Source organism: Lemur catta, chromosome 1 (genome assembly GCF_020740605.2).
Source record: "Lemur catta isolate mLemCat1 chromosome 1, mLemCat1.pri, whole genome shotgun sequence".
NCBI lineage: Eukaryota > Metazoa > Chordata > Mammalia > Primates > Lemuridae > Lemur > Lemur catta.
This window is the reverse complement of record NC_059128.1, coordinates 85,939,603-85,951,714: the sequence shown is the minus strand read 5'-3', so window position 1 is coordinate 85,951,714 and position 12,112 is coordinate 85,939,603. Positions and strand designations below refer to the sequence as shown.

Genomic DNA, 12,112 nt, shown 5'->3' with positions numbered 1-12,112 from the left:
GAAAATAAGCAAACACTGTGAGATCTGCAGTGATAGCTAATATTGGAGGAAGATGCAATCACGGGGTTGCAGAGCTTTTAGAGGATGAGTCAAGGGTTATAGGGGCAGTTTCCTACAAGTCATCAAGGCTGTTGGTTACTCAGGTTGTCACAACCCTCTTCATTATTGTTTCTACCATCAATACAGCATAGCATCAAATATGCAATGAAGACCATCTGATAAGAATGTGAAAATTGTTCTGTCCCTGTGCATTCAGTGACAGACACAAACGGAGACTTATCGAATTTTTCCAGAGTCTTTTTTCATCCAGCAAATAACTATTGGGCGTCTACTATGTGCCAAGCACTAGTCTAGATCCTGAGGATACAATCAGTCTTGTCTGGGAGACAAACACATAAACAAATAATCTCATCGCTTTTTGGTGGATAGCACAACTAAGTGCTTTGGATGTGACTGTTTTCAGCTGGATAAGTGGGATGGCTTTAGAGAAATAATGTCATTTGATCTGGATCTTATAGATTAGGTAGTAGTTCAGTAACAAAAAGTAGAAAGGGTAGTATTTGATTCCTGCTGCAGCTCACCTATAAGTACAAATGAAAACATCAGTTCTCATGGGAATGCTCTAGCAGCCTAAGATTGAAATATTTTAATAGAAAGAAAAAGACCTCAGAACACTGTATAAAATGGCTAAGTAAATAATAACTACAGATCATCTCATGCCTTTCACCACTGGTAGTTGCTTCTGGTAAGTAATGGGCACTTACATTCTCAAAATATTAAGGGTAGAAAAGTTCTTAGCTATAGCCTAATTCAATATCATCTTCTTTGATATGACAAAGATTATCTTATTTAACATCACATGGTTAATCACTAAAATTAAAAATTATTAAAATCTGATATTTGGACATCCAGTTTAGTATCTTTTTCTATATTGTGTGCTCTATTGTTGTAAGTCAATAGCTTATGGTTAGGGATGTTCTTTTTAAGGCATAAGCATGTTATTCTGAGGTCAGAGGGTCAGGTCAATAAGCCCCACCAGTGTTGCTATTTATTTTCTGCTTAGTCTACAAAGGAATAAATCACTGAAGAGGAGAACCTGAGGCAGAAAAAGAAATTCCAAAGGCAAAGGACAAGAATGGAGGTAAACATGAAAGACCAACAGTTAGGAGAGCTGGACTTGATTGTCATTCATTCTTACTAAACGGTCTTGAACAAGCCATTCGCCCCTATTGGCTTCCATTTCATCTCCTGTATAATTAAGACAGCAATACCTGGCCATTCACTTATAGGCCTTCCTGTCTCTCAGTTTGGGTGTGAACATGTGTTCCATTTCTAAAAATATTTATATAGAATAAGCATCTCCTGCAACCTTTTTCATACATGCCCTCAATTATTACTTGAGCCAGATTCCCACAATTGGCATTAGTCGGCCCCAGTTTAGAAATGAGGAGACCATGTTGCAGTTTATATGACTTGCCCAAGGCCACTAGTAGGTTACAGGGCTGCAGTTTGAACCGTTCACCAAGCCCGTTGCTTTTAAAATCAATAATATCATTATTTACTTTATTATGGTATTTTTCCAACATGACCAAATAAACATGTTTACAAACAAAAACACTACTGAAACAAAAGTATCAGAAAGCAACATCATTCTTACTGCATTTCAATATATTCTATTCTATATTTTAATGCTAGTCACAACCCACTAAATTGATATCATGACCCAATAATTCCGTGACTTACAGTTAGCAAATACTGTTTTAGGTCATATGATACTCATCCATTTTCTATTAAAAACATCTTTAGACCAAATTACTTTTAAAGTCCATTCTGGTTCTAACACTGGACTCATAATACAATGAGACACATGAAGATGCTTTAGAAAATTTAAAGTCCCATAAAAACGTGAGGTGCCCATAACACACCCATTAATCACACACGTGCATCTGTATGGATGCAAAGCACTGCAAACATCACTAGCTCCATGCCACAGTGAAAGGGCAAGTATTTTGAGTCCTTTATAGCCCAAAGAAGATTAAGTCACATATAGCTGTAATTTGTCCTGACATTTAGAAAGTTGATATCCCACTGAAGAAGTTATTAGATTGGAGAGCTCTGAGAATAATAGATGTTTCAGCAATTTGACTTCCTTTCATATGCAATATATAGTCTCAACAGAGAATTGGCCAACTTTAATATCAACCAGAGTATTTATATTTGCTTTCTTTGGCTCATAAGTTATCTTGAAAATGAAATGCCTTCTATTGACATAAAGACACAGATGTGAACTTCTTCTTTTAAAAAGAGCTATATAAATAATATGGCAGCTCCTTTTTCTTATTGATTATAAATGGATTATTTATAATAAGCATAAATAGGCCACCAAGAACTTTGAAGGTTTCTACCAGTATTAGAAGCAGTTTTTACAGCACTGAGAAATTTGCAGAGTAAACGTAACAAAGACATTGTTTCAATTCTCCCATTCACAGCCAGAGTAAATATTCTAGAACAATTTTTCCTGCCTGAAAAGAGAAAGAAAAAGAAGATGCCTCAAAATCTGTGCTCCAACTACCCTGGCATAGCTTTCTCATTCCAATGAGACTTTCCCCTTTATCACAGGTTATTTTAGATGCTTTCCCCACTGCCTAGAAAACACCCTGGGCCCCCAAAATTATTGTTCACCCTTCAAAACTCATCTCAAATATTACTTCCCCAGAAAACTTCCCTGAACCTCTTGCCTTGGCTACTCACCATAGTTAAACCCTCATGGCATATGCACATTTATTGTTGCAGCTATTATTAGATGTGTGACTATTTATTTGTGTAGTTACTTGATTTAAAATGTTTCCCTCATTAGATTCAAACTTTAAGAGGACAGGAATCATGTCTTTTTGCTTACTATTCTATCCTCAGAGCCTAGCAGAGGGCCTGGAACATGCAAAACATTCAGTTAATGTTTTTTGAGAAAATAAATGGTTCTCTTTTGGAGAAGATTCCATGCATTCTCTAATGAATGCTTCATATTCTCCTCCAAACTCTACATCTGGAGTCGTTATTCTTAAATGACCTCATACACCAAGAAGTGAAGGTTTTATTAGAATAAGACAATCAAGTTATATGCTATGTACCTTCTATCACATGGTGTATTGGAGATGGACATATGCTGACCTGGAATGTAGATGAGCTTAATTGCATTCATTTATAAATCAACACCCAAGCAGCTCCAAGAATCTGTCCTCTGAGAATTTCTCCCTGATTCCAATCAGAGAGTTAATTCACTACTCAACCAGGGGAGCTCTATCCTAAGAGCATTGATTCACTGAATCACATATGGTCACCTAGGAAAACAAGTAGGCTCTTGTGATGTTCACACTAGATATGTTTATGATGTGCCAGACATATCTCTGAGCAGACCAAACATGCTACTTCATCTCATTCTCACAACAACTCTACAGATTAGGCACTGTTATTAACCCTTTCTTTTTAATGAAAGAAACTGAGACACTATAATTACTACCTGCCCAAGGTCACATAGCTAGTTAAATGTCCAAGTCAGGAACCAAACCCAGAACCCACACATTTAGCCATAACACTGTGCTACTATGAAACCATGAGATTTGCACAACTTCAGAAAAAAACTGGCAACTTAGGAAATACTTAATTCAACTCCACATTGTTAAATTCACATGGATTATAGAGCTTCCTATACCTCCACATACCATAAGAAAAAAATTAAGATAGGAGAAAGAAATTCCATGCTTACTTCTTCCTCCTGCAGAGCCACATAAGCACATATGCTGTGACTGTTGAAAAATTGCTCATGTCCCCTATTTCTCAGAAGTATTCTAAATCTCTATGCAATGCCCCTCAAAAATTCACCAGCCCATGACTTATATTACCAGATAAATTCCACGGTGTGTGGGATGGAGGCTCTCCAACGACAGGTACCTGCAGAAACAAACATCTGGCTTCACCATCCTTACTTTAGCATTTGTCTTTGTCTTGGAAAACAGCCAGTTTCTGAGTCCCTGTGGGACCCAGCAGTCACTAGGCAATGGGAGCACACAGTCTCCACTAGCCTTAGACAGTGTGTAATATGAGCTACAAGGACTGGGACAGTCCCTGTGCTCAGGATTGCCTTGGCTGTCATAGCAAGGGATAGACTTTAAAAAGACTTATTAGTCACGGATAAAAATATCAAGGTCATGGACTTATGCTCCTTTGAGGGAGTGGGAGAATTTACAAGCTATGAAAGCTTGAAGGTTGAGATACTATTTTTCAACTCTGTCCTAACTAAAAAGACTGATAATAAGCTGTTAATAAGTGTGACTTGTGATAAGAGGATGAGAAAAAAAAAGAATCTGAGCAGGGAAATAAACAGTTTGTTGACAATGTGAAGACAACTGGGCCTGGGGCCGAATACCTGCCCATCCCCCTGGAGCTGCAGCTTAGCCTGTGAGAGTAGCACAAACAGGACCTCAATTCTTCACTGATTTGCCTCCCTGTTGCTTCTACAACTGAGTGGCTTTCATAAGCAAAAACAAACCATTAGCCAAAAAAAAAAAAAAAAAAAAAAAAGTCAGGACTGAAAGTGAACAACCAATCATTCTTATTAAAACAGAATTTTAAAATCCTCCAAATTTTAAGCAAATAAAATTCTGGTAGGAGATACTTGGTTAAAGGGTAGAAGGGAGAATCTACTGTTTAAATATTCCCAACATTTTCTCCCAGAATCTCACTTACCCTTCCAGATTCTCTTCTTTTGATCTAACTGCTACCACCATGCCCAGCCCAAGGAATGTCTCACTTTCCTTATAACATGCTAACTGATCTCCTGCCATATCTGAGGCCAGGAGGAGGAAGAGGTTCAACTGGTTCCTGCACAAGAAGAACCGTGTGACTGACCGTCTGGCCAAGCTTGAGGCCAAGATAGGCTCCATCACACTTGTTGTCATCAGACAGGTGGCCTTGTGCCTGGTATTCAGTCATGGAGCCTCTCTCCTCTGCAATCTGATAGGATTTGGCTACCCAGCCTACATCTCAATTAAAGCCATAGAGAGTCCCGGCAAAGAAGATGATACCCAGTGGCTGACCTACTGGACAGTGTATGGTGTGTCTGGCACAGCTGAATTCTCTCATATCTTCCTGTCATGGTTCGCCGCTACTACAAGCTAAGTATGGCTTCCTATTGTGGTGCATGGCCCCAAGCCAGTCTCATGGGGCGGAACTGCTCTATAAGCACATCATCAGCCTTTCTTCCCGAAGCACAAGTCCCAGGTTGCCAGGGTTCATTTCTGAGGGGTGTTGTCCCTGTTCTTTGGCTCCTTGCTCGGAAAAATCGCAAGCAGAGCTGGTACGACAGAGTGATGACAGATACTTCGCCCCCCTCCTCTTTTCCTGTGGTTAGCGCTGCCAACCCGCACCTGTCCCTAACAAGGTGGATGTTATGGTGGAAGACCTGAAAGCCAAAGCCAAAGCCAAAGCGACTGCAGATGCATCATAAACAAGCCAAGAAAGATGCCGTGAATTTACCAGGCGAAGAAAAGAAGAGCACCCAAACCACTGATAGGATGAAACCTTTCTGCCCTCTCTGTATCTTCGTGTTAGAGCTTGATGTTATTAGGGACTGTGGTATAATCATTTTAATAATGTTGCCTTGGAAACATTTTTGATATACTAAAAAATGGAATGTGTTGTCAAGTAATTTTACTATCTATATACATAGGGAGCATTTTAATTTAAACTTAATGCAGTGAGCAATGTCAACATTTTTCGAAAATATATTTTGCTTCTGGGTAGGAAAAGATGTATGCTACCATCCTGCAGGAAATATAAACTTAAAATAATGTATCCCATACATAGGCTGTGTACTTTACAGGACTCATTCTGCATGCATTTTCTCTCTGCTTACATTTAGGATAATCTTTATGGCTCTACTTCATGTAATGTACAATTTTATATAATTCTTTTTTTTTTTATTTTTGAGACAGAGTCTCGCTTTGTTGCCCGGGCTACAGTGAGTGCCGTGGTGCCAGCCTAGCTCACAGCAACCTCAAACTCCTGGGCTTAAGCGATCCGACTGCCTCAGCCTCCCGAGTAGCTGGGACTACAGGCATGCACCACCATGCCTGGCTAATTTTTTTTCTATATAGATTTTTAGCTGTCCAAATCATTTCTTTCTATTTTTAGTAGAGATGGGGTCTCACTGTTGCTCAGGCTGGTCTCGAACTCCTGACCTTGAGCGATCCACCGGCCTCGGCCTCCCAGAGTGCTAGGATTACAGGCGTGAGCCACCGCGCCCGGCCTTATATAATTCTTAAATGCTCTTAATGTATTGTGCACTATATATGGGGGCTCCCCGGAAAGTATCCAGCCATTGTTAATACAATAAGAATGGTTACCTGGCTGGATACTTTCTGGCCAGCCCTGCTATGTATAGGGAAATGCTACTCTCTGACTATAACACACAAAGTGCTCATGGCAAAGTGGAAAGGGGAAGGTTGTATACGTCACTGATAACTTCTGTACAATAAGACTACCTGCCAAAAGCTGGGGGTATCATTGTGCTGGTGAGATTTACAAAATAATACTTCAGAAAACTAATACAAATGATTAGTAATCAAACGAACAAAGTAAGAAATGATGTTGAATGGGGAGACTGGCCTGCTTGTTCTCCTAATATTGTAGTACCTGACTACCAGAATAGCTTTGTAAAGCACTTAGTCACTATAGTGATAAATGCGGACATTTACACACACATCAGTAACCTGTAGCTAGCTCCCAATTTCATGTAGAATTAGTAATACTGTCCTATCTTCCTATAAACTTTATATTTGTCTGTTGTTAAAGTGCTAAAATGGAAACCATTCCTGGTTTTACCTTCAAAGCTGAGTAACATGTTGGTTTAGTTTTCTTTCTTTCCCTATCTTCTTTTTTCAAACCAGTTTAAGGAACCTCCAAAGACTTGCCCACCTCTGATTACATATATCTTCTTGTTTATATCATTAGCAACAACAGGCTAATAATGATGACACTGAGCTCTAAGAGCAATTCTGGGAGAATGAAAGGAAGTATGATATCACTTATAATCTGGTTGGCAACGGACAAGAGGCCTTCTTAGTTTACAAGTCAGAAACATTTGAAGTCCATTTAATGCCTTCATCTTTATTCGTTTTAACAAATTGCATCTGATTACATAATTTAAGTACAGAACAACAAAGTTAAAATGAATGCCTGCAACTTGATTGGCCAAATAGCTTACAGAGGTCTTGACAACTCGTCTGAACTAGAAAATCTGAGCTTTATACCATACTGCTAGGATTCTTTTGAATTAAACTATACTGAAACAAATGTATAACTAACAATATTAAGTATCCAGCCAGTAAGGTATTTTTTTAAGGCAAATAATGATAATTAGCTAGCTTACTTTTAGATAACAATCAGGTAAGATCATAATGATGTCTCATGTGTAAAAAATATTAAAGATATCAAAAATAAGGGACAGTGTTATCCAAATATTACAATAATATACACATAGATCAGAGCATTCATTTCTTCTGGGAAAAATAATGGTGATTATTAGGCATCTTCTTTATTAAACTTAAAAGAAAAAAGAAAACCATTTTAGAAAGCAAACAATGTTATTGGGAGAAAATCAAGCTTTATATTTAAAAAAAAAAGTATCTCTAGGAGTATTTTGATCCTTTTCCCAAAAGTATACTTTTCTTGTTGGCAGAAAAATGAAAATTAGTGACTTCTATCATACAGAATATATAGTCAGATCGTTAGTATACAGAATGTATTATCAGACAAGATAGGAGGCATAAAGTTACTATTGCTTATAATTACAAGCTAATATCAGTTTAAAAACTTCTGTAGTAATATATATTTTGAATGCAACTTTTTTTGTCCCCTTGATACCACAGCTTTCTCCTACAATGCATTCTATAAGAAATTTAAGTTACTAAAGACAGATCTTGCATGTTTTTACTCTTACATGAGGACTAAATATTAAAACAATTGATCTCATGGAGACAGAGTAGAATGATAGTTGCCAGAGGCTGGGAAGGGTAGCAGGGAGGGGGGAGATAAGGTGGGGATAATTAGTGGGTGCAAAAATATAGTTAGACAGAATGAACAATATATGATAGCACAACAAAGTGACTATAATCAACAATAAGTTAAGGAATAATAAATGCTTGAGGTGACGGATACTCCAATGATCCTGATTTGATTAATACACATTGTATGCCTGCATCAAAACACATGTACCCTACAAACACATAGAAATATCATATACCCTTAATAATTAAAAAACATTTTTAAAGAAATGTTGGTACTTGATATATAAATGTTAATGGCAGGAGAAGTTATGAGTTGAGCAATTGTCTCATGTGATTTCCCACATAAAATATTACCATGGCTAGAGTATTTGAAAATTGGAGCCTGTGTCTGGCTAGAAGACAAGCATTTATTTGTACGTGAATAGTATTTCAAGGGTATGTAAAGTTTCAGAATTCTGAATAACAGTTTAAATTCTTCAAAATGAAGGAAAGAATTCCTGCAGCAGTTATTCCTTTATTTGAAGGCTTCAGTCATTCAGCTCAACAAAGTTATTGCTACTCTGGGGAGAGTCTTCTACCTATATATAGCCTGAAGAAAATGGACATAGCTTTTAAATAAGTTATCAGCTATCCTGAAGATGTGATATATTAATGGAAATGGGTGTAAATAAAATTCAGTTTCCATTAAAAAAAAAACATGACAAATTGAACAAAAACATTTTCATTCCTAACTTTATCTCAGCCAAGAAGTGACTGCATTTTAAGTTACTAAAAATATAGTAAGGGCAAAAAAGGAAATCATAACAAACTAATAATTAAAAAATAGAATTTCTCAAAATCAATGAAATCAGACAACTTTTACATAGCCTCAAATCCTGTTGTCCTAAGCCTGAAAACTTTGTTCCACTTTGAATATAACTTGCCTGTCCTACTATCTGACCTTAGGGAAAGATTAACAGAATGACTAAAATATGTGTGCATGGTGAGGAGGAGGTGGGCAAAGGGAGGAGACAGAAAAGGAGCCTTTTGTTATGTGCCACATTTCTGTCCTCAGTCTGAACTACCACTGAGCTATACTTCTCTAAATCCCAAATCTTTCCTATGAGTCTCAAAGTGCCCATTTCCCTGGACCTCCACAGCGTCAAGCCTGTGTTCAGACAAATGACAATCAAAAGCCACTTGTTACCTAAGAACTGGTGTACTCACTCTTAGAAGTTCCTCCAGGAGCCAGTAAGAGAACTCAACCTTCTTTTTTCTTTTTTCTTTCTTTTGGGAGCCTCGTGCCTTCCCACTTCATTCCAATTTCCAGTCTTAAAGGTTGAGCAAGCTGGAAGGAAGGTGTTGGATGCCATGAGACCCATCACTTCTAACGCAAGTTTCAGCTGCAGCCCACTGTTGAGGAATGCTGGGAGATTCCAACAGGTGAAATCACTTCTCACATTCAAGAAGTGAGCTCACACAAGCGGCTCCGTTACAGGTTTACAGCCTACGTTATAACCGATAGTGATGGTGTGGGGAGGACAAAGAACAAGATTTTCTCACAAAACTCTCATATTATATCTATTTAAATATTAAATTCACCAGCATTGGACTATCATAAAATAAATGAATAAATAAATAAGTAGAGCAATTAGTAGAGCATTAGTACAGCTGCTGTGCTTAATATCTAATCATAGTCTGGTCATCTGATTTTTGTTTGTATGCCAATGTTTAACTTTATTCAAAGAACCTACAACCACCATTACACAATCTATGCATGTAACGAAATTACACTTGTACTCCATAAATTTATATAAATAAGAAATACACAGACATATATATAAGAACCTATAACATTGTTTCCCAAAGGATAATTTGTGAACCACCTGCCTCAAAGACCCAGGTGCTTGCTAAATGTATAGATTTTTTTGATAGCACCTCAGCTGCAGTGCATCACAATCCCTAGAGATGGGATCCAGGTGTGCATAATTTCTTTATAAGCTTCTTGATGTTTCTTAAGCATGCTGACATTTGATAGTTCTCAATCTTTTTAAAAATACACAAGAATCACTTTCAGAAGTTGTTTAAAATGCACATTTTCAGGGACCAGGATTCGATAGTTCTGGGTTAAGTCCAGAAATCTGCATTTTTAGAAAGCAAGTCTGGTAAATTTGAAATAGGAGCACACTTTTCACAATACGGCATAGAGTTTCTGGGTACTTGACAATGCAAGCAGCTCTACTTCCCAACTCTTCCACTATTGATAGGTCTCAGTTTTATGTTTCGCAAGCCCTAGCAGCCCTTCCTATTCTTTTTCTGGCTTCGTCCCCAGGGCTGCCTTCTCCCCATCCTTTCCATTCTAGGCCAGCCTACTCTTTAGATTTAAGTGCAGAAGGAAGCTTCATTAGAGAGTGAAGATATTTCAGGGAATATGCAGTAGAGATAAACCACAAATAGCATTCTCACTGTTCAGGATGTCCTTCTCAAATGGATCATGATAAATTACTTTCTCTTGACCTGGAGGCCCTGCCACCAGCTCCTAAGACTTGGATTACAGCCTTAGGACTACCTCCCCCTAGTCTGCCTGTCAAGTTTAGGTACAGCTGATGACTTAACTTGTACTACAGGCAACTCTGAGATCTCAGCTCTTCTATTACCATTCTTTGAGCTATGTCTGGTCTCTCTGCCCATCATAGAAATCTATGTCCAATTTACTGATTTTTTTTATTTTTAAGCCCTATTGTTAAGAGTTTTCTTTCAAAAGTATAAGAAATAGAACACTATAATAGAAATTTGGGGAAAACAGAAAATTTGGGAAAAGAAATTAAAGAATCTTAAGTAATGCATTTTTTTCGCCATTTTACAGATAAGGAAAATGAGGTAAAGAGGAATGAACATTATTCCATTAGGGTTTTTCCATGTACCTGTATGTGCCTTTATTCATATGCATAGATTTCAACTAGGGTATAAAACAGTTTGTATATTTTCCCTAAGAATCATCAGTCCATCTCTTCATTTATTCCTTCAACAACTATTTATCCGTATGCTACAGTGCAACGCCATTAGCTTATATGCTTTTAAAATTTTTGCTGATATACTAAGCAAAGTATAGTACAACCTTGTTTAATTTGCCTTTTCTTGCTAGTAAAGTTGAACATGTTTTTAAGTATTTGTTTATTAATATTCTCTCATGTATGAGGTATTCACCCAACTCTCTTGTTCATTTGTCATTTGTGTTTTGAATCCTTTATGACTTTTTATTTATATGAACATTTTATTAAAATGTTAATCTTATGTTCACAGTATCACAATTGCTATACTGTTAACTAATTAATTATTTAATCTACTAGAATTTGAGGTGAGCTTCATGCTTGTTTGTCTCCGTTTCTCCTTATATCTCTATAATACCTGAAACACTATCTTTTCTCTACGGCCTAGGTTGTATTCCCCTTTTAAAACACACAACGGCATAAATGGTAATTAAAGGGCGTGCACCGGTATTGTAGCTAATCATGCATGCATTGAACTCCTTGCTTAAGTGTGAGCTCCTTGTAGAAACTACGTTATATTGATCATTCACCCTGCCCAACCACCCTGCCTATGAAAATTCTAAACTTGGAAAACTGGACATAGATTATTGTGGTAGGCAGGGAGGAGTGTAGCTACGTAGTCTGAGATCAGGACCAGACACAGTTCAGGGACTGGTAATAGAAGAGCTGGAATCCCAGGGCAAGGGCCTCTAGCATATACCTAATATGTGATACTTACATATGCTAAAAGTAATTTGCTGAATTGAACTGAAAGTCAGTATGGCTTTATTAAATATTTTAAATGTTTTAATTTCTAACTCTAGTAAATTGTAGCACCCTATTAGAAGAATGATATACCTCTAAATTCACAGTTATATGGAAATTTAAACAGTCTTTTGTTGAAGATAGCTCAGAAAAGTTCCTATAAAGGAGAAGTCTTGCTGTTTTTTGGGAAGCAATTCGATGGGGCTTCCATATACAACAAGATAGATCATGGGGGAGTTAGTTTGGCCTAGGAGAAAAGTAAGGTGTTAAAAAATA

The 12,112-nt window shown here is 37.4% G+C and overlaps 1 pseudogene; it reads left to right on the top strand.

Annotated features, from left to right (window-relative positions):
* The window catches only part of LOC123633970, a 47,873-nt pseudogene extending 42,201 nt beyond the window's left edge, over positions 1 to 5,672 (top strand).
* The last annotated feature ends 6,440 nt before the right edge of the window (positions 5,673 to 12,112 follow it).